Here is a 22,042-nt window from a genome sequence, read left to right as displayed (position 1 = left end):
GCAGCGGATTGTCGGTACAGTGGAGAGAGTGATGTCATTTATTGTGATAGAATGATTAGGTGGGAAAGATATGCGAGATGGGGGAAAGATGATGAGTTCAGTTTTGTCTACATTGAGCTTGAGGTAGCGGGAGGAGAAGAAGAAGGATATGGCTGCTAGACATGATGGGATTCTGGACAGCAGAGAGGTGAGATCTGGGCCAGAGAGGTCGATCTGGGTGTCATCAGCGTACAGATGGTACTGGAAGCCATGGGATTTTATGAGCTGTCCCAGGCCAAGGGTATAGATTGAGAAGAGTAGGGGTCCTAGGACAGAGCCTTGAGGGACTCCAACAGAGAGGGGGCGGGGTGAGGAGGTAGGGTGGGAGTGGGAGATGCTAAATGTGCGGTTAGAAAGGTATGAAGATGTCATGAAAACACTCTTGGGTCAGACCTTGCAGCTCTCTGGCGCCCCCTTATCCTGCTGGTCAAACACGGTATTGACAGAGGATAAGCACGGGTGCCACTGCTCTAATTTATGTCGACTATTGCGGCACGTGATGTGACAGGACGTATATATACCACCAGTTCCTTCCAGGAACGTATATATACCTCCGACCAGCCACCCTCAAACCACAATATCACATAAATACTGGTATACTGCCACCACCGATCGCTTAACAGGTGGATCGGGTACCTGGTAGGTAACGTGAATTAGCGGGTGAGGAACGTGTTTGCTCGACATAGGACAAGAAGAAAGAAACAGGTAAATAATTAATGATTTACTCCCAAAAGGGGGGCAGTGTTTACAAAAGATATACAAGATATTATAAAGGAGACAATTTACATGTATGCATCAACAGTTATTAAAATAAAAGGGATAAGTAATAGCAAAACCTGCTTCACAAGGTGATGGTCTCAGATTCTGTGGGGGGGACGGCTCCCCGGAAATTAGAGGTGATTCTTCTTACGCCGCGTGATGTGCGTGCTTTCGACGTCCCTAAGAAGAATGACCTGAAAATGGCCGATTTGCTTTTTAGTAACAGGGCCAAATTATTAGGAACCGCCCATTTTGTCTACCTCACACGGGGGCTCGGTTTTGTGAAACCGTCCAGCTGCATAGAACATAGAAACCTTCAGATTTCATATCTTGGTGTGGGGGGGTCCCACATCCAAGATGGAGACATCATGTTGGCCGTCACTAATTTTCATTCAGATGGATATTAAACAGGACCTCTCTATGATGCTCAGAAGCTAAGAAACCAATTCCTTGATTTCTGGGGGTATCTCAGTTATGAAAAATATATCATTGTAACCAGGCAGATGTGAACATTCCAAAAATGTGTTCCCTGGATTAGTAACCGTCATGTGCGTTTTTTAAATTCTACATTAACTGTACAAGCTTTTAAACAATGGCAATTTTGGAGGGAATAATCTAGTTTGAGCTAGAAGCTGTGTGTAACGGGTCTGGGAGGCGGAACCTCTGGGCTACTATACAAGGGAGCGGTCCTTGTAAGGGAGCGGGTGGCGACCAGGCAGGCAGTCACAGCAGGTGACCGGGACAGTCTCTGGGTGTACGGGCAGGAGGTCACGGCAAGTGATCAGGGCAGTCTCTGGAAGAACGGGCTGGAGGTCACGGCAAGTGACCGGGGCAGTCTCTGGAAGAACGGGCTGGAGGTCACGGCAAGTGACCGGGGCAGTCTCTAGGTAAAGGGTAGGTACGACCTGTGATGGCTGAACCTCCAGGTAGGCTAGCAAGGCAGATGGAGGATGTGTGCTCCCAGGTGAGCAAGCGAGAGTCTCTGGAATAGCAGGTGGTCACAGCACGTGACGGCGGAGCCTCCAGGTAGGCAAGCAGGCAGGTAGCGGAGAAGCGCTCCCAGGTGAGCGGGCAAGAGTCTCTGGAATAGCTGGTGGTCCCAGCACGTGACAGCGGAACCCCCGGGCAGGCAAGCAGGCAGGTAGCGGAGAAGCGCTCCCAGGTGAGCGGGCAAGAGTCTGGAATAGCTGGTGGTCACAGCACGTGACAGCGGAGCCTCCGGGCAGGCAAGCAGGCAGGTAGCGGAGAAGCGCTCCCAGGTGAGCGGGCAAGAGTCTGGAATAGCTGGTGGTCACAGCACGTGACAGCGGAGCCTCCGGGCAGGCAAGCAGGCAGGTAGCGGAGAAGCGCTCCCAGGTGAGCGGGCAAGCTGGTCCATAGACAGACTGACCGGAGTTGTAAGGCAGACCGTCGGACCTCAGGCAAGCAGGCAGGTAGCTGATGTGCGCTCCCAGGTGAGCGGGCTAGTTGGTCCTTAGACAGACTGACCGGAGTTGTAAGGCAGACCGTCGGACCTCAGGCAGGCAGGCAGGTAACAGGAAATCAGGCAGGATTAGGACAGCAAGCTGGCAGGTAACTGGCAACGGGACCTGAGGGCTGAAGCAGAGTAGAACGGTGCAACAACATTGCTCGGGCACCTCCATTTTGGAGGAGGTGCCTTATATATGGTAAAGTCCTCCGGCCATTGGCCGGGGACTCCTTAGGACGGCGCGCGCGGCCCCTTTAAGAGGGAGGGAGGGCGCGCGCGCCCTAAGCACAGTGGCCGGGAAGGAGCGCGCGCTGCCAGCAGAGCGGGAGAGGGACGCCGGGCACGGAGCAGAGCGGTGAGGGGAACAGCGTCCCTGCCTAGCAGAGGGCAGGGACGCCGGCACTACAGTACCCCCCCCTTTAGGCCCCCCCTTTTTTAGGCCAGATAGAAATTTAGCTAGGATGAGAGGGGCATGGATGTTCTCCCGGGGCTCCCACGTTCTCTCCTCAGGACCAAACCCCTTCCAATCTACCAGAAAAAAGGTCTTTCCTCTTACCCTTTTGGTGGCAAGAATGTTCTCTACCTCAAACTCGTCCTCAGCAGAAACCGGAGCAGGAGGCGTACCTGTAGACTTGGAAAAAGAGTTAAGCACCACGGGTTTGAGGAGAGATACATGGAAGGAGTTAGGGATCCGTAAGTTGGCCGGGAGTTTCAATTTATAGGCCACCGGGTTGATCTGACTGATGACCTCCAGAGGACCGATGAACCGAGGCCCTAACTTGTAAGAAGGTATCTTGAGTCGAACATATTTAGATGAGAGCCAGACTTTATCTCCTGGACGAAATTGTGGAGGATCCAGGCGTTTTTTGTCAGCGTGTCTTTTCATACGCTCGGATGACAGAAGGAGTGCGGACCGGGTACTCTCCCATATGGAGGAAAATTTGCTAACGAGAGATTCCGCAGCCGGGTTGTCCACAGAGGTGGAGACAGGAAAAGGAATCCGAGGATGCTGACCAAAGACTACAAAAAACGGGGATTTGGAGGAGGATTCGCTCTCGTGATTATTATAAGAGAACTCGGCCCATGGTAGGAGATCCACCCAGTCAGAATGGTGGGCATTAACGAAGTGCCGGAGGTAACTGGTCAGGTTCTGATTGATCCGCTCCACTTGACCATTGGACTGTGGGTGGTAAGCGGAAGAGAAGTCCAGGGTGACGTCTAGTAGTTTACAAGTGGCTCTCCAGAAACGTGAGGTGAACTGTACCCCACGATCCGACACGATGTGGAGGGGCAGGCCATGAAGACGGAAGATGTGGCGGATAAAGTCTTTAGCCAGCTCGGGTGCAGACGGAAGGCCTGGCAGGGGAATAAAGTGAGCCATCTTGGAAAAGCGGTCAGCGACCACCCAAATGACCGTACAACCGGCAGAGACGGGGAGATCAGTTATAAAGTCCATTGCTATATGCTGCCAGGGGGCAGCAGGTACAGGAAGCGGAAGGAGGCGTCCGGCTGGCAGATGTCTCGGGACTTTGTTGCGGGCGCAGGACACACAGGCAGAAACAAAGTCTATTATGTCCTTGTGCAGGGTAGGCCACCAATAGTGCCGGGCAATAAGCTGGAGGGTCTTTTTCTGACCGGCGTGGCCAGCTAGTTTAGACGAATGGCCCCAGTGTAGGATCTTCTCCCGATCAGGTACTGAAACAAACGTCTTACCGGGAGGGAGACGATTTAGACTCACGGGAGCCACCTGCATTACTCTGGCGGGATCGATGATATGTTTAGGTTCTTCCTCGAGATCGGACACCAGAAAGGATCGGGACAAGGCGTCTGCTTTGACGTTTTTGTCAGCCGGGCGAAAATGAAGAACAAAATCAAAGCGAGCAAAAAACAAGGACCACCGGGCTTGGCGCGGGTTAAGTCTCTGGGCATGCTGGAGGTAAGCCAAGTTCTTGTGGTCAGTGTAAATTATTACCGGATGAAGAGCCCCCTCGAGTAGGTAACGCCACTCCTCCAACGCCAGCTTGATGGCCAATAACTCTCGGTCTCCTATGGAATAGTTGCGCTCAGAAGAGGAGAAGAGTTTGGAGAAGAAGCCACAAGTTACCATTCTCCCGGAAGATGATTTTTGAGTAAGTACCGCTCCGGCTCCAGAGGAGGAGGCGTCAACTTCCAGGAAGAACTGCTTGTTGCCGTCCGGGCGATGCAGCACCGGGGCGGAAGAGAAGGCCTGTTTTAGGGAAAGAAAGGCCTCCTCTGCTTCGGGCGGCCACTCTTTGGGATTAGTACCCTTACGGGTGAGCGCGGAAATTGGGGCAGTCCGGGAAGAGAAGTGCGGGATGAAGAGGCGGTAATAGTTGGCGAAGCCCAGGAACCGTTGAATAGCCTTCAACCCCTCTGGTCGGGGCCATTTCTCGATGGCAGACAGTTTCTCAGGATCCATTTGTAGGCCGGTCTGAGAGATAATGTAGCCCAGAAACGGAAGCGAGGTCTGCTCAAAGAGGCACTTCTCATATTTAGCGTAGAGATGGTTCTGCCTGAGCCTGAGCAGGACCTGACGAACATCCCTCCGGTGAGTCTGGAGATCCGGAGAGAAGACCAAGATGTCGTCCAGGTACACCACTACGCAGGAGTAGAGAAGGTCCCGGAAGATGTCATTGACCAACTCTTGAAAGACGGCAGGAGCGTTACAGAGGCCAAAGGGCATTACCAGATATTCATAGTGGCCGTCCCGGGTGTTGAATGCCGTCTTCCATTCATCCCCCTGACGGATACGAACCAGGTTGTACGCCCCACGGAGGTCCAGTTTGGTGAAGATTCTAGCCCCCCTCAGACGATCAAATAACTCCGGAATGAGCGGAAGGGGGTACTTATTCTTCACCGTGATCTGGTTAAGGCCTCTATAGTCTATACAGGGACGGAGAGAGCCGTCCTTCTTTTTGACGAAAAAGAAGCCTGCTCCCGCCGGGGAGGTAGATTTCCGGATAAATCCCCTGGCCAGATTCTCCTCAATATATTCGGACATCGACCGGGTCTCAGCAGCGGATAATGGATAAATACGCCCACGGGGAGGAGAAGTACCAGGTAACAGGTCGATAGGGCAGTCGTATGGTCTATGAGGGGGTAGTGTCTCTGCCTCCTTTTTATTAAAGACATCAGCATAAGACCAATAAGGAATCGGAAGTCCAGGTAGATTAGCTGGGGTAGGAGAAGGACGGACGGGATGAACGGGAACCAGACAGGTCTTATGGCAGCCCTGTCCCCAGCGAAGGACTTCTCCGGTCTGCCAGTCAAGAACGGGTGCATGTTTCTGGAGCCAAGGTAGGCCTAGCAAGAGGGCGTGAGAGAGTCCAGGCAGAACATGGAAGGAGATACTTTCAGAATGCAGCATTCCCACCTGCAGAGTAATGGATTCGGTGATGAGTTGGATGGGGCGTGGTAAGAGCCCCCCATCCACGGCAGCAACAGACAAGGGTACAGCCAGAGGTTTGGTGGGGATGCGGTATTTCTCTACCAGGGACTGTGAAATAAGATTCCCGGCTGCTCCAGAGTCCAGTTGGGCTAGTTCGAAATAACGGTTCTCCCCGTAGACGATTGAAACTGACAACAGCAGGGATGGAGAGGATTTATTCTTGTCTAGGTGGACCTCTCTGAGCGAACCTAGACACAGGCGTTTCCCGACCTCTCCGGGCAGGCACGGATCCGGTGCTCCTTACTGCCACAGTAGAAGCAGGTCCCCTCGGCACGGCGTAAGTCCTGACGGGTCTTGACCATCTTGGTCTGGTCGACCTGCATAGGCTCAGGAGGGTGTACCTGGTTAGAGACAGAAGGAGTGACGGGTTTCTGAAAAGTAGGAGCTAGACGTGGTAACCTCCTCTCACGGGTGACCTCTCTGGCACGCTCCTGGAACCGTAGGTCAATCCGGGTGGCAAGAGTTATTAAGTCATCGAGAGTGGTAGGAATGTCCCGACCGGCAAGTTCATCTTTAATACGGCCGGACAGACCCTCCCAGAAGACGGAAACCAGAGCGTCGTTATCCCAGGCCAGCTCCGAGGCAAGGGTACGGAACCGTATGGCATATTGGCCCACGGTGAGACTTTCCTGACGGAGGCGTAGCAACGATGATGCGGATGAGGTCTTCCGTCCGGGTTCGTCGAAGACTTTCCGGAAAGCCGTGAGAAAAGCAGGCAAGTTGGACACCAGGGGGTCTCCTCTCTCCCATAGAGGATTTAGCCAGGCCAGGGCCTCCCCGGTGAGATGGGACATGATGAATGCAATTTTGGCTCGGTCGGAGTTAAACTGGTGGGACAATAGTTCAAAGTGCAGGGTGCACTGATTTATGAAGCCCCGAGCCTGGGCTGAGTCGCCTCCGAAGCGAGGAGGTGCAGAAAGCCGAGGTCCGGGGTAGGATATCATGGTGTTAGTGGACAGCGGAGCTGCCGGATTGCGAGACATGGCACTGGCGGAGGTTGTTGGTGGAACAGTCAGAGTGTCCAGGCGAGTATTGACATTCCGCAGGTGACCCAGGATGGACTCCTGTTGTGACCTTTGACGGGACAGTTCATGACACAGGTCCGAGAGCGAGGGATCTTGGGTGCCACCGGGTTCCATGGCCCGAGCAAACTGTAACGGGTCTGGGAGGCGGAACCTCTGGGCTACTATACAAGGGAGCGGTCCTTGTAAGAGAGCGGGTGGCGACCAGGCAGGCAGTCACAGCAGGTGACCGGGACAGTCTCTGGGTGTACGGGCAGGAGGTCACGGCAAGTGATCAGGGCAGTCTCTGGAAGAACGGGCTGGAGGTCACGGCAAGTGACCGGGGCAGTCTCTGGAAGAACGGGCTGGAGGTCACGGCAAGTGACCGGGGCAGTCTCTAGGTAAAGGGTAGGTACGACCTGTGATGGCTGAACCTCCAGGTAGGCTAGCAAGGCAGATGGAGGATGTGTGCTCCCAGGTGAGCAAGCGAGAGTCTCTGGAATAGCAGGTGGTCACAGCACGTGACGGCGGAGCCTCCAGGTAGGCAAGCAGGCAGGTAGCGGAGAAGCGCTCCCAGGTGAGCGGGCAAGAGTCTCTGGAATAGCTGGTGGTCCCAGCACGTGACAGCGGAACCCCCGGGCAGGCAAGCAGGCAGGTAGCGGAGAAGCGCTCCCAGGTGAGCGGGCAAGAGTCTGGAATAGCTGGTGGTCACAGCACGTGACAGCGGAGCCTCCGGGCAGGCAAGCAGGCAGGTAGCGGAGAAGCGCTCCCAGGTGAGCGGGCAAGAGTCTGGAATAGCTGGTGGTCACAGCACGTGACAGCGGAGCCTCCGGGCAGGCAAGCAGGCAGGTAGCGGAGAAGCGCTCCCAGGTGAGCGGGCAAGCTGGTCCATAGACAGACTGACCGGAGTTGTAAGGCAGACCGTCGGACCTCAGGCAAGCAGGCAGGTAGCTGATGTGCGCTCCCAGGTGAGCGGGCTAGTTGGTCCTTAGACAGACTGACCGGAGTTGTAAGGCAGACCGTCGGACCTCAGGCAGGCAGGCAGGTAACAGGAAATCAGGCAGGATTAGGACAGCAAGCTGGCAGGAATCTGGCAGGTAACTGGCAACGGGACCTGAGGGCTGAAGCAGAGTAGAACGGTGCAACAACATTGCTCGGCACCTCCATTTTGGAGGAGGTGCCTTATATATTGTAAAGTCCTCCGGCCATTGGCCGGGGACTCCTTAGGACGGCGCGCGCGGCCCCTTTAAGAGGGAGGGAGGGCGCGCGCGCGCGCCCTAAGCACAGTGGCCGGGAAGGAGCGCGCGCTGCCAGCAGAGCGGGAGAGGGACGCCGGGCACGGAGCAGAGCGGTGAGGGGAACAGCGTCCCTGCCTAGCAGAGGGCAGGGACGCCGGCACTACACTGTGCTACACTGAGAGTTTACGACGCTAATAAAAATTCTTAGGGTGGGGGTCAGCACTGCAGTTCTCTATGTCTTCTTACAAATGGATAGGGGGTGGGGGGGTTTTCTTTTTTAAAAACATCTCTCATTTTTTAAAACTCGGGCAAAAATACCTTTTGCCTGACACCTCCCCCTTTTAGACTGCGCTATGGAGGTAGGACCTTCTGGTACTCCTCCAAGCGTATGTCTGGAGGCTCCCTTCGCCGGGACAACCCATCGGCATTGCCATGCTCGTTGCCCTTGCGGTGTTGAACGGTAAAGTCGTACTGCTGGAGGGTGAGGCTCCAGCGTAACAACCTTCCGTTGGCACCTGACATGGTGTGCAGCCAACTCAGGGGGTTGTGGTCAGTCACGACAGTGAAGGGGCGCCCGTACAAGTAAGGCTGTAAGCGGTTGAGGGCCCATACAATGGCCAGGCACTCCTTCTCTATGGTGGAATAGGCCACTTCCCTCGGCAGCAGTTTCCGGCTTAGGTACAACACGGGGTGTTCTTGGTTCCCCGAGTCGACCTGGCTGAGTACAGCACCGAGGCCAAACTCACTGGCGTCGGTCTGTACTAAGAGTGGCCGTGTGCCGTCAACCGCCTTTAGTACAGGAGTGCTGCTCAGGGCAGTCTTCAAAGCCCTAAAGGCCACCTCGCATTCATCCGTCCATTTGACGGAATGGGGTAGGCTCTTCCTGGTGAGGTCTGTCAAGGGCTTCGCAAGGCTACTATAGTCCTGCACAAAGCGTCTACAGTACCCTGCGGTGCCCAAGAAGGACTGCACCTGCTTCTTGGTCCTGGGGGTGGGCCAGGACACGATAGCGTCCACCTTCCCAGGCTCTGGCTTCAGAGTACCCCCACCTACCCGGTGCCCCAGGTAGTGGACCTCGTTCATGCCCATCTGGCACTTTCCCGGCTTGATGGTCAAGCCCGCCTGGTGAATGCGCCCGAGCACCTGCTGCAGATGCTCGAGGTGATCCTCCCAGGTGGGACTGAAGATGGCAATGTCATCGAGGTACGCCACTGCGTACCTCTCCAGTCCCTGGAGCAGGTGGTTGACCATTCGCTGGAACGTGGCAGGGGCATTTTTCATGCCGAAGGGCATGACCGTGGATTCATACAATCCGAAGGGGGTGATAAAGGCGGACTTCTCCTGGGCCCCGGGGCTCAAGGGAATCTGCCAATATCCCCGACTCAAATCCATAATGGAGAGATAGCTCGCGCTGGCTAACCGCTCCAGCAGCTCCTCAATGCGTGGCATTGGTTGTGCGTCAGAGGCGGTGATAGCGTTGAGCCCCCTGTAGTCCACACAGAACCGGGTGGTCCGGTCCTTCTTAGGCACCAGGACTACAGGTGAGGCCCACGCGCTCTTGGACCGCTTAATCACCCCCAACTGCAGCATCTCCTCGACCTCCTGGCGCATGACATGCTGCACCTCGTCGGAGATTCGATAGGCTGTCCGCCGGAGTGGGGCATGATTCCCGGTGTCCACTTCATGGACCGCCACTTCAGTCCTGCCAGGCAGGTTGGTGAACACTGCTTGGAAGGGTTTCAGCACTGCTTGCATCTGAGACCTCTGGTCTGCGGATAGCAAGTCGCTTAGCTCTACATCCTCTAGGGACCCGCTGGCCTTCGCTTGGGCGAGCATGTCCAAGAGGGGGTCATCCTCCCCATCCTCGGGCAGGTTGCAGACCGGTAGGACGCAGGTTCCACGTTCTTGATGAGCCTTCATCATATTAACGTGAAACGCCTTCCGCCTACCCCGCTCGTGGTCCAGTGTGATCACGTAGGTGACCGGGTTGAGCTGTTGGTAAATGACGTACGGGCCTTCCCAGGCCGCCTGAAGCTTGTCCTTTGGTACGGGGACCAGCACCCACACCTTCTGACCCACCTGGTAGGTCCGTTCTCGGGCGTTCTGGTCGTACCAATGCTTCTGGTCAGCCTGGGCTTGCGCCAGGTTGTCATGCACCAACTGCGTCAAGGTCTGCATCTTGTCACGGAAGCGCATGACATACTCCACGATGGACACTCCTGGGGAGCTCGGCTCTTCTTCCCAGAATTCCCTTATCAAACCAAGGGGTCCTCGGACACGCCTGCCATACAGGAGCTCAAAGGGGGAGAACCCCGTTGAGGCCTGTGGAACCTCTCTGTAAGCAAATAGCAGGTGTGGGAGGTAACGCTCCCAGTCGCGACCCTGGGTTTCAACCAGCATTTTTAACATCTGTTTGAGGGTACCGTTGAATCTCTCACACAAACCATTGGTCTGTGGGTGATACGCGCTCGATACCAAATGCTGCACCTGCATTTTCTTACATAGAGCCTCCATTAAGCGTGACATGAACTGAGTCCCCTGGTCGGTAAGCATCTCCCTGGGAAATCCTACTCGCGAAAAGATGGCCAAGAGGGCGTCCGCCACCTTATCCGCCCTAATTGAGGACAGGGCTGCTGCCTCCGGATACCGGGTAGCATAGTCTACCACGGTAAGGATGAATCGTTTTCCAGAGCTGCTGGGCATGGCCAGTGGTCCCACAATGTCCACAGCAATCCTCTGGAAAGGCTCCTCTATCACTGGCAAAGAGATCAGGGGGGCTTTGGGGGCCGGCCCTGACTTTCCCACTCTTTGACACGTGGTACAGGATCGACAGTAGTTCACCACATCTGTCCTCATTTTGGGCCAATAAAAGTGATGAGACAGCCGGGCCTTGGTTTTGCTGACCCCCAAGTGTCCAGCGAGTGGAATTTCATGGGCGATCCGCAACAACTCATCCCTGAATTGGTAGGGGACGACCAGCTGTCTTTCCCTCAGCCACTCCTGTTGGGGTGTACAGGGAACTGTCTCCCGGTACAACCTCCCTTGGTCCCAGAATATCCTCTCCTTATCCGACTCGGAGGTGGGTTTCTCTGCGAGGCTCCTTAACGTCTCCAGGCTAGCATCTGAGTGCAGAGCTGCCTGAAACTCCTGGCTGGAGGAAGCCAGAAGTGAGGTTAAGGCCACGTCCTCACTGGGACCCTCTGGGACCGGCTCTGGGTCCATAACTGATTCTGTTATTCCTCTGTCCGAGGAGGGTCCAGAAGGCAGGGCGTTACTTGCGTTCTGGGCACTCTGACTGCGGGTAACAGCGGCTATATAGGCCGTCTCCCCGGGGAATAACACCGTCTCATTAGCCTGCGAGGCCATGAGAACTACTCCTCCATCATCCTCCATTACCTCAGGCACAGTGCTACGTATGGGGCAGCGACTATCAGCCAGGTCACCATCTGTTGTGACACTGGTCACTGGCACAGCACCACCTGCGCCATGGTCCTCGTGCCTCTCCCCATTACCCTTGGCACTGACCGTTGCTCCTGCTAGGGGATCCTCAGCAACATCACCCCGCAGAGTGACATGGCTGAGTTCTCCTGCACCTTCCAATACAACAACATCATCATCATCATCATCATCATGTAAAGCATTGACATTCACATTATCAGCATTAACCTTACCAACCGTATCAGATCGGGGAGGGGTGTCAGGGACATAATAAGCAAACATCCTCCCCAAATCAGTTCCCAACAAAACATTTGCAGGTAGGTTTTTGGATACTCCCACTTCCTTCACCCCACTCCCCGCACCCCAATCAATAAAAACCCGGGCCATGGGCAAAGGGCATCGGACGCCCCCAATCCCGGTGACAGTCAGGGTCTTTCCTGGAATAAGCGCTTCAGGGGACACCAGTTCGGGTCGGATGAGGGTTCGTTCGGCCCCAGTGTCCTTGAGGCCTACAGTGAGAGTGTTCCCCACCCTGACAGACTGAAAGTTTTCACAGGCCCTCCCAACCGGCCCACCCACCAAAAGAACTGAGGCATTAGGCCCTGGGGCCTTGGATGGGGGGTTCTTCCTCTGCTTCTCTGGGCAAGTGGCGCTGAGATGACCAGTCTGGTTGCAGGAATAACACCTGCGGGCATCGGATGCAGGCAGGGCCTTGGCAACGGGAAAAAGGCCTCCGGAAGGTCGGCTGGCAGGGGCAGGGATGGTGGTTGATGGCTTACCCCCTTTCCAGCTGGCGACGACCGGCTTCCGCACCTCTGGTCTCCGGTTGGCCTCGTAGGTGTCTGCGATCTGCGCTGCTTTATTGGCATCAGGTGGCTCCCGATCCATCACGAACTGCCGTACCTCAGTCGGACACAGATGCAGGAACTGGTCTTTCACCATCAGGTCCTTTAGCTGCTCAAAGGTGGTCGCTGACAGTCCTTGGATCCACTGCTCAAAGTTGGTTCTGAGCCCGTCTACCACATCACAGTAGGTGTCATGTGGTCCACGTTGGAGGGTTCTGAATTTTTTCCGGTAAACCTCCGGAGTCAGCTGGTACTTTTTTATCAGGGCCTGCCTGACGGCCTCATAGTCTCCATCCTGCTCTCGAGGGAGGGAAGCAAACACCTCCAAAGCTTTTCCTCGGAGCCCTGGAGTCAAATATCTTGCCCATTGGTCGATGGGCAGCTGATACTGCCTGCAGGCCTTTTCAAAGCCTCACAGAAATGTGTCCAAGTCCCCATCCTTTTCCATCACAGGGAAGTGCTCAGGACGAGGTTTAAAGCAGCTGGCACTGCTGGACTCACGGGTCTGCGTAGAGGGCAACTCTTTCTGAATCCGGGCTAGCTCCAGCTGGTGTTGTCGGTCAGCTTGGGCTTGCGCTCAGCCGCCTCTCGGTCAGCTTGTCGCTCAGCAGCCTCTCGGTCAGCTTGTCGCTCAGCAGCCTCTCGGTCAGCTTGGGCTTGTCGCTCAGCCCGCTCCTGGAATTTCAGGATCAGCTCCAGTCGTCCATCATGATTGTCTGTGGCGAGCTCCTCCAAGGCCATCTGCAGGTGGGGGTCCACACTACCCTGGTTGCGGGTATGGCTGGCAATCACCGGTTGGACCCCGGCAGCAGCGCCATCCGGGCCTTGGCTGGCCGCCCCCTCATCAGGGCTCTGCTGTCGGACGGGCTCTGCAGCATCTTGTAACAGTTCAGAAATCATTTGTTCTTTGCTTTTGCCGTGGGGGTCAATGCCTTTGATTATACATATTCCAATAAGAGTGTCCTTTTTCTGCTGGTGATACCAGGACTCCCCAACTACGACCATGATCACCAAAATAAAAATAGAAAAGAAAAAACGATGAAGGGTAGGGGTAACTGCTACACATACAGTATTGTCTCAGATCTAATAAACACTGAGTTCGATCTTCAAAACTTTTGTGCAAGTTTTTAGTGAGAGGAATGATTGCTCAAACCAGATCACTAATGTCCTATGATCCCACCGCTGCCACCAATTTGTCATGGAAACAACACCCACTCTTGGGTCAGACCTTGCAGCTCTCTGGCGCCCCCTTATCCTGCTGGTCAAACACGGTATTGACAGAGGATAAGCACGGGTGCCACTGCTCTAATTTATGTCGACTATTGCGGCACGTGATGTGACAGGACGTATATATACCTCCGACCAGCCACCCTCCAGTTCCTTCCAGGAACGTATATATACCTCCGACCAGCCACCCTCAAACCACAATATCACATAAATACTGGTATACTGCCACCACCGATCGCTTAACAGGTGGATCGGGTACCTGGTAGGTAACGTGAATTAGCGTGTGAGGAACGTGTTTGCTCGACATAGGACAAGAAGAAAGAAACAGGTAAATAATTAATGATTTACTCCCAAAAGGGGGGCAGTGTTTACAAAAGATATACAAGATATTATAAAGGAGACAATTTACATGTATGCATCAACAGTTATTAAAATAAAAGGGATAAGTAATAGCAAAACCTGCTTCACAAGGTGATGGTCTCAGATTCTGTGGGGGGGGACGGCTCCCCGGAAATTAGAGGTGATTCTTCTTACGCCGCGTGATGTGCGTGCGTTCGACGTCCCTAAGAAGAATGACCTGAAAATGGCCGATTTGCTTTTTAGTAACGGCCAAATTATTAGGAACCGCCCATTTTGTCTACCTCACACGGGGGCTCGGTTTTGTGAAACCGCCCAGCTGCATAGAACATAGAAACCTTCAGATTTCATATCTTGGTGTGGGGGGGTCCCACATCCAAGATGGAGACATCATGTTGGCCGTCACTAATTTTCATGCAGATGGATATTAAACAGGACCTCTCTATGATGCTCAGAAGCTAAGAAACCAATTCCTCGATTTCTGGGGGTATCTCAGTTATGAAAAATATATCATTGTAACCAGGCAGATGTGAACATTCCAAAAATGTGTTCCCTGGATTAGTAACCGTCATGTGCGTTTTTTAAATTCTACATTAACTGTACAAGCTTTTAAACAATGGCAATTTTGGAGGGAATAATCTAGTTTGAGCTAGAAGCTGTGCTACACTGAGAGTTTACGACGCTAATAAAAATTCTTAGGGTGGGGGTCAGCACTGCAGTTCTCTATGTCTTCTTACAAACGGATAGGGGGTGGGGGGGTTTTCTTTTTTAAAAACATCTCTCATTTTTTAAAACTCGGGCAAAAATACCTTTTGCCTGACAGAAGAGATCCAGGATAGGGCAAGGTCTTTGACACCAAAGGAAGAGAGGATCTGTAGTAGGAGGCAGTGGTCAACTGTATCGAAAGCAGAGGACAGGTCAAGAAGAAGGAGTACAGAGAATTGTCTGTTAGCTTTGGCTGTAAGTAAGTCATTGGTGATTTTGGTAAGGGCAGTTTCGGTGGAATGGTAGTTCCCTGGATCAACGCCCTGTCAAGGAATCTAGTATATATAACCTGTAATATTATACTTTTCAAGAAAGGCATCCATGCACTTCTTAAATTTTAGTAGTGAATCACTCATTACAACGTCATGCGGCAGAGAGTTCCATAGTCTCACTGCTCTTACAGTAAAGAATCCGCGTCAGTGATTATGATTAAACCTTCTGTCCTCCAGACGTAAAAGATGCCCCCTTTTCCCCGTCTCAGGCCTCAGAGTAAAAAGATCGGTAGAAAGGTCTTTGTACTGTCCCCTCATATACTTGTACATAGTAATAAGATCACCCCTAAGCCTTCGTTTTTCCAAAGTAAATAACCCCAAGTGTAATAACCTGTCTTGGTATTGCAGACCCCCCAGTCCTCTAATAACCTTGGTCGCTCTTCTCTGCACCCTCTCTAGTTCAGCCATGTCTTTCTTATACACCGGAGACCAGAACTGTACACAGTATTCTAAGTGTGGTTGCACTAATGACTTGTAAAGAGGTAATATTATGTTCTCCTCGTGAGCATCTATGCCTCTTTTAATGCATCCCATTATTTTATTTGCCTTTGCAGCAGCTGCCTGACACTGGCACCCAAACGTGAGCTTGTCATCCACCAATACACCCAGGTCTTTTTCAGTGACAGTTTTGCCCATTGTTTTACAATTAAGCATATAATTATACATTTTATTTCCTCTACCCAAGTGCATTACCTTACATTTATCCCCATTAAAGCTCATTTGCCATTTATTAGCCCAAGCTTCTAGTTTACATAGATCCTCCTGTAATATAAAATTGTCCTCCTCTGTATTGATTACCCTGCAGAGTTTAGTGTCATCTGCAAATATTGAAATACTACTCTGTATGCCCCCTAGAAGGTCATTAATAAATATGTTAAAAAGAAGCAGGCCCAATACTGACCCCTGTGGTACCCCACTATTAACTGAGACCCAGTCTGAGTGTGTTCCATTAATAACCACCCTTTGTTTCCGATCACTGAGCCAGTTCTTAACCCACATACATATATTTTCCCCTATCCCCATTGTTCTCATTTTATGTATCAACCTTTTGTGTGGAACCGTATCAAAAGCTTTTGAAAAGTCCATACACACAACATCCACTGCATTTCCTTGGTCCAGTCCGGAACTTGCCTCCTCATAAAAGCTAATCAGATTAGTTTGACAGGACCGGTCCCTCGTAAACCCATGTTGATATTGGGTCATGAGGTTATTCTTCTTCAGATACTCTAGTATAGCATCTCTTAGGAAACCCTCCAGGATTTTACCCACAGTAGAGGTTAAGCTTACTGGCCTATAATTTCCAAGTTCAGTTTTTGTCCCCTTTTTGAATATTGGCACCACATTTGCTATACGCCAGTCCTGTGCTATAGACCCTGTTATTATGGAATCTTTAAAGATTAAAAATAATGGTCTATCTATGACGTTACTTAATTCCTGCAGTACTCGTGGGTGTATCCCATCCGGGCCCGGGGATTTGTCAACTTTAGTGATTTTTAGACGTCGCCGTACTTCCTGCTGGGTTAAGCAAGTGACATTTAATGGAGAATTTTTGTTATCACTGATCATGTTTTCTGTCATGCCATTTTCTTGTGTAAATACTGTTGAAAAAAAATCATTTAGCATATTGGCTTTTTCCTCATCCTCATCCACCATTTCACCCAGACTATTTTTAAGGAGGCCAACACTATCATTTTTTAGTTTTTTACTATTTATGTAGTTAAAGAATATTTTGGGGTTATTTTTACTTTCTCTGGCAATGAGTCTCTCTGTCTCAATCTTTGCTGCCTTGATTTGGTTTTTACAGAATTTATTTAATTTTCTGTATTTATTTAATGCCTCATCACTACCTACTTGCTTTAGTTCTCTAAATGCTTTTTTTTGTCACTTATTGCGCCCCTTACAGCTCTTGCCATAGTGGTTTCCTCCTATTTCTAGCATGTTTATTCCCATAGGGTATATATTGTGCACAGGTCCTATTCAGGATGCTAATAAATGTCTCCCATTTGCTTTGTGTAGCTTTATGTCTCAGGATATCGTCCCAGTTTATTGCACTAAGATCATCTCTCAACCGTTGGAAATTTGCCTTCCTGAAGTTTAGTGTCCTTGTAACCCCTCTACTACACATCTTATCAAAGGATAAATGAAAACTTATTATTTTGTGATCACTATTACCCAAGTGACCCCCAACTCGTATATTTGATATGCGGTCTGGCCTGTTGGTTAATATTAGGTCTAGCAGTGCCCCCCTTCTTGTTGGGTCCTGAACCAGTTGTGAAAGGTAATTGTCTCTCAAAGTTGTCAAAAACCTATTACCTTTGCTTGAACTAGAGGTTTCTGTTCCCCAATGTATTTCAGGGTAGTTGAAGTCCCCCATAATAATGACTTCTCCTTGAGTCGCTGCTTCATCTATTTGAGTCGCTGCAGTCTATCTATTCATCTATATATTCATCTAGGCTGCCACGAGAGGTGGTGAGTTCCCCTTCAATGGACGTCTTCAAACAGAGGCTGGACAGACATCTGTCTGAGATGATCTAGTGAATCCTGCTTTGAGCAGGGGGTTGGACCAGATGACCCAGGAGGTCCCTTCCAACTCTACCATTCTATGATTCTATGATTTGCTTTATGAGGATATTCTCCGCTGATTCCATTATTTTTGGAGACTTATAACAAACCCCTATCAGTAATTTATTATTTTTTCCCCCTTCCCTTATCTCCACCCACAGGGACGCTACATTTTCATTAGATTCACATATATTCTCATGTAGCCCTATATAAAAGGGAAGAACATTTTAAACCCACAGGCATCAATCAGAATTTGATAACATTAGGTCGTCATATTGAAAATTTTCATTTTTTTCACTAAAATGTTGCTTTAGCCCCAGTTTTTTTCACTTTTACAAGGAATGGCATGGGTTAATGGATTGCATAATGTGTTACCCAGTTTCTTCTGAGCACCCTGATACCCTCATGTGGTCACAAACCTCTATTTGTACAATCATCAGGGTTTGGAAGGGAAGGAGCAGCACTTGAATTTTGGAACACAAATTTAACTGAAATAGATTGTGGTCGTCATGCTGTATTTGCAGGGCCCCTAATGTGCCTAAACAGCAGAACCCCTCACCCACAAATGACAAAAGTCATTCCCAAACAATTGCAAAATGGTAAAACAACAAAAATAGATTGTACTCCGCTATAGTACAGGTTCTCTGCCGCCTCTGTGCCGTTCTTTGGGTATTGGCAACCAGGGTTAGGTCACGACTACAGTGCACATCACTGCCGAATTGATCACTGAGCTCAGCGGCACTGCTGATGTAGACATTATGAGCTGCTGAACTCATTAACTGGCTGCAATATAGCGATGGGCAATCCGTTTCTTTATGGTGACATGGATTATTTGGCTCTGCTCACCGAATAGAGCTGGCTCTCTTGCCGTGGCTTAACTAGAGTCTGATGGGCCAAAATGCAAGATTTGGACGAGTCCCCCCTCCGTCCTGAATAATAGATAGATAGATAGATATATGTGTGTATTTTATATACAGTATATATAGATATATATATATCTATATATACAGTGGGTACGGAAAGTATTCAGGCCCCTTTAAATTTTTCACTCTTTGTTTCATTGCAGCCATTTGGTAAATTCTAAAAAGTTCATTTTTTTTTCTCACTAAAGTACACTCTGCATCCCATCTTGACTGACAAAAAAAACAAATGTAGAAATTTTTGCAAATTTATTAAAAAAGAAAAACTGAAATATCACATGGTCATAAGTATTCAGACCCTTTGCTCAGTATTGAGTAGAAGCACCCCTGTGAGCTAGTACAGCCATAAGTCTTCTTGGGAATTATGCAACAAGTTTTTCACACCTGGATTTGAGGATCCTCTGCCATTCTTCCTTGCAGATCCTCTCCAGTTCCGTCAGGTTGGATGGTGAACGTTGGTGGACAGTCATTTTCAGGTCTCTCCACAGATGCTCAATTGGGCTTAGGTCAAGGCTCTGGCTGGGCCAGTCAAGAATGGTCATTGAGTTGTTCTGAAGCCACTCCTTTGTTATTTTAGCTGTGTGCTTAGAATCATTGTTTGGTTGGAAGGTGAACCTTCGGCCAAGTCTGAGGTCCAGAGCACTCTGGAAGATGTTTTCATCCTGGATATCTCTGTACTTGGCCACATTCATGTTTCCTTCAATTGCAACCATTCGTCCTGTCCCTGCAGCTGAAAAACACCCCCATAGCATGATGCTGCCACCACCATGTTTCACTGTTGGGATTATATTGGGCAGGTGATGAGCAGTGCCTTGATTTCTCCACACATACCGCTTAGAATTAACACCAAAAAGTTCTATCTTCATCTCATCAGACCAGAGAATCTTATTTCTCATAGTCTGGGAGTCCTCCATGTGTTTTTGAGTAAACTCTATGCGGGCTTTTATATGTCTTGCACTGAGGAGAGGCTTCCGTTGGGCCACTCTGCCATAAAGGCCCGACTGGTGGAGGGCTGCAGTGATAGTTGACTTTGTGGAACTTTCTCCCATCTCCCTACTGCATCTCTGGAGCTCAGCCACAGTGATCTTGGGGTTCTTCTTTACCTCTCTCACCAAGGCTCTTCTCTCACGACTGCTCAGTTTGGCGGGATGGCCAAATCTAGGAAGACTTCTGGTGGTTCCAAACTTCTTCCATTTAAGGATTATGGAGGCCACTGTGCTCTTAGGAGCCTTGAGTAATGCAGAAATTCTTTTGTAACCTTGGTCAGATCTGTGCCTTGCCACAGTTCTGTCTCTGAGCTCCTTGGGCAGTTCCTTTGAGCTCATGATTCTCATTTGGTCTGACATGCACTGTGAGGTCTTATATAAACAGGTGTGTGCCTTTCCAAATCAAGTACTATCAGTTTAATTAAACACAGCTGGACTCCAATGAAGGAGTAGAACCATCTCAAAGAGGATCACAAGGAAATGGACAGCATGTGACTTAAATATGAGTGTCTGAACAAAGGGTCTGAATACTTATGACCATGTGATATTTCAGTTTATCTTTTTTAACAAATTTGCAAAAATTTCTACATTTCTGATTTTTTTCAGTCAAGATAGGGTGCAGAGAAATGAGAAAAAAATGAACTTTTTAGAATTTACCAAATGGCTACAATGAAACAAAGAGTGAAAAATTTAAAGGGTTAAAGGGGTCTGAATACTTTCTGTACCCACTGTATTATATATATATATATATATATATATATATATATATATATATAGTACAGATCAAAAGTTTGGACACACCTTCTCATTTAAAGATTTTTCTGCATTTTCTTTACTATGAAAATTGTACATTCACTCTGAAGGCATCAAAACTATGAATTAACACATGTGGAATTATGTACTTAACAAAAAGTGTGAAACAACTGAAAATATGTCTTATATTCTAGGTTCTTCAAAGTAGCCACCTTTTGCTTTGATGACTGCTTTGCACACTCTTGGCATTCTCTTGATGAGCTTCAAGAGGTAGTCACTGGAAATGGTTTTCACTTCACAGGTGTGCCCTGTCAGGTTTAATAAGTGGGATTTCTTGCTTTATAAATGGGGTTGGGACCATCAGTTGTGTTGTGCAGAAGTCTGGTGGATACACAGCTGATAGTCCTACTGAACAGACTGTTAGAATTTGTATTATGGCAAGAAAAAAGCAGCTATGTAAAGAAAAACGAGTGGCCATCATTACTTTAAGAAATGAAGGTCAGTTAGTCCGAAAAATTGGGAAAACTTTGAAAGTGTCCCCAAGTGCAGTTGTAAAAACCATCAAGCGCTACAAAGAAACTGGCTCACATGAGAACCGCCCCAGGAAAGGAAGACCAAGAGTCACCTCTGCTTCTGAGGATAAGTTTATCCGAGTCAACAGCCTCAGAAATCGCAGGTTAACAACTGCTCAGATTAGAGACCAGGTCAATGCCACACAGAGTTCTAGCAGCAGACACATCTCTTCAACAGCTGTTAAGAGGAGACTTTGTGGAGCAGGCCTTCATGGTAAAATAGCTGCTAGGAAACCACTGCTAACGACAGGCAACAAGCAGAAGAGACTTGTTTGGGCTAAAGAATACAAGGAATGGACATTAGACCAATGGAAATCTGTGCTTTGGTCTGATGAGTCCAAATTTGAGATCTTTGGTTCCAACCACCGTGTCTTTGTGCAACACAGAAAAGGTGAACGGATGGACTCTACATGCCTGGTTCCCACCGTGAAGCATGGAGGAGGTGTGATGGTGTGGGGGTGCTTTGCTGGTGACACTGTTGGGGATTTATTCAAAATTGAAGGCATACTGAACCAGAATGGCTACCACAGCATCTTGCAGCGGCATGCTATTCCATCCGGTTTGCGTTTAGTTGGACCATCATTTATTTTTCAACAGTACAATGACCCCAAACACACCTCCAGGCTGTGTAAGGGCTATTTGACCAAGAAGGAGAGTGATGGGGTGCTACGCCAGATGACCTGGCCTCCACAGTCACCAGACCTGAACGCAATCGAGATGGTTTGGGGTGAGCTGGACCGCAGAGTGAAGGCAAAAGGGCCAACAAGTGCTAAGCCACTCCTTCAAGTTTGTTGGAAGACCATTTCCGGTGTCTACCTCTTGAAGCTAATCAAGAGAATGCCAAGAGTGTGCAAAGCAGTTGTGGCGCCCCTGAGGGTTCAGTCGCCACAGAGGTACTGCACCTCAACTAGAGGTGTGGTGTCTCCCTTCTCTCAGGTAAGGAGGGAGTGCTGCACAGAACCCCAAACACCTGCATCCAACACTACACTGCTCCAGGCCGGCTGGAAGGGCAAGATGCAATGTGTTTTCTGCTGAGCCCTGTCCCTGGCTGGAGTGGGGGGAACAAAAGGTAGGGGGAACCAGTAGTGGGTGTGGGTGGAATAAGTAGTTAGAGGAAGCACTTGTAGAAGGAGATATAAATAGGGAAGCCATCTTAGAGTGTGTGTTCAGTCAGAGGAGGAGAGTGAGAGGAGCAGAGCCTCTGCAGGAGCTCTGCTCCAGAGGCGGGCATTGCCAGTGAGGCCCAAGTCTGAAGAGAACAGTTCAGATGAGAGTTAGGGAGCAGTTCAGAAGAATAGTCCGGGAGCAGAGTCTCATTAGGAGATCTGCTCCACAAGTAGGGCCAGGTCAGAATGCCGTGGAGGGGAGCAG

This window comes from Phyllobates terribilis, unplaced genomic scaffold (genome assembly GCF_046119375.1).
Source record: "Phyllobates terribilis strain yellow unplaced genomic scaffold, ASM4611937v1 Scaffold_2__4_contigs__length_985480577, whole genome shotgun sequence".
NCBI classification, from domain to species: domain Eukaryota; kingdom Metazoa; phylum Chordata; class Amphibia; order Anura; family Dendrobatidae; genus Phyllobates; species Phyllobates terribilis.
The sequence above is the reverse complement of the archived record's forward strand: the minus strand, read 5'-3'. Positions refer to the sequence as shown.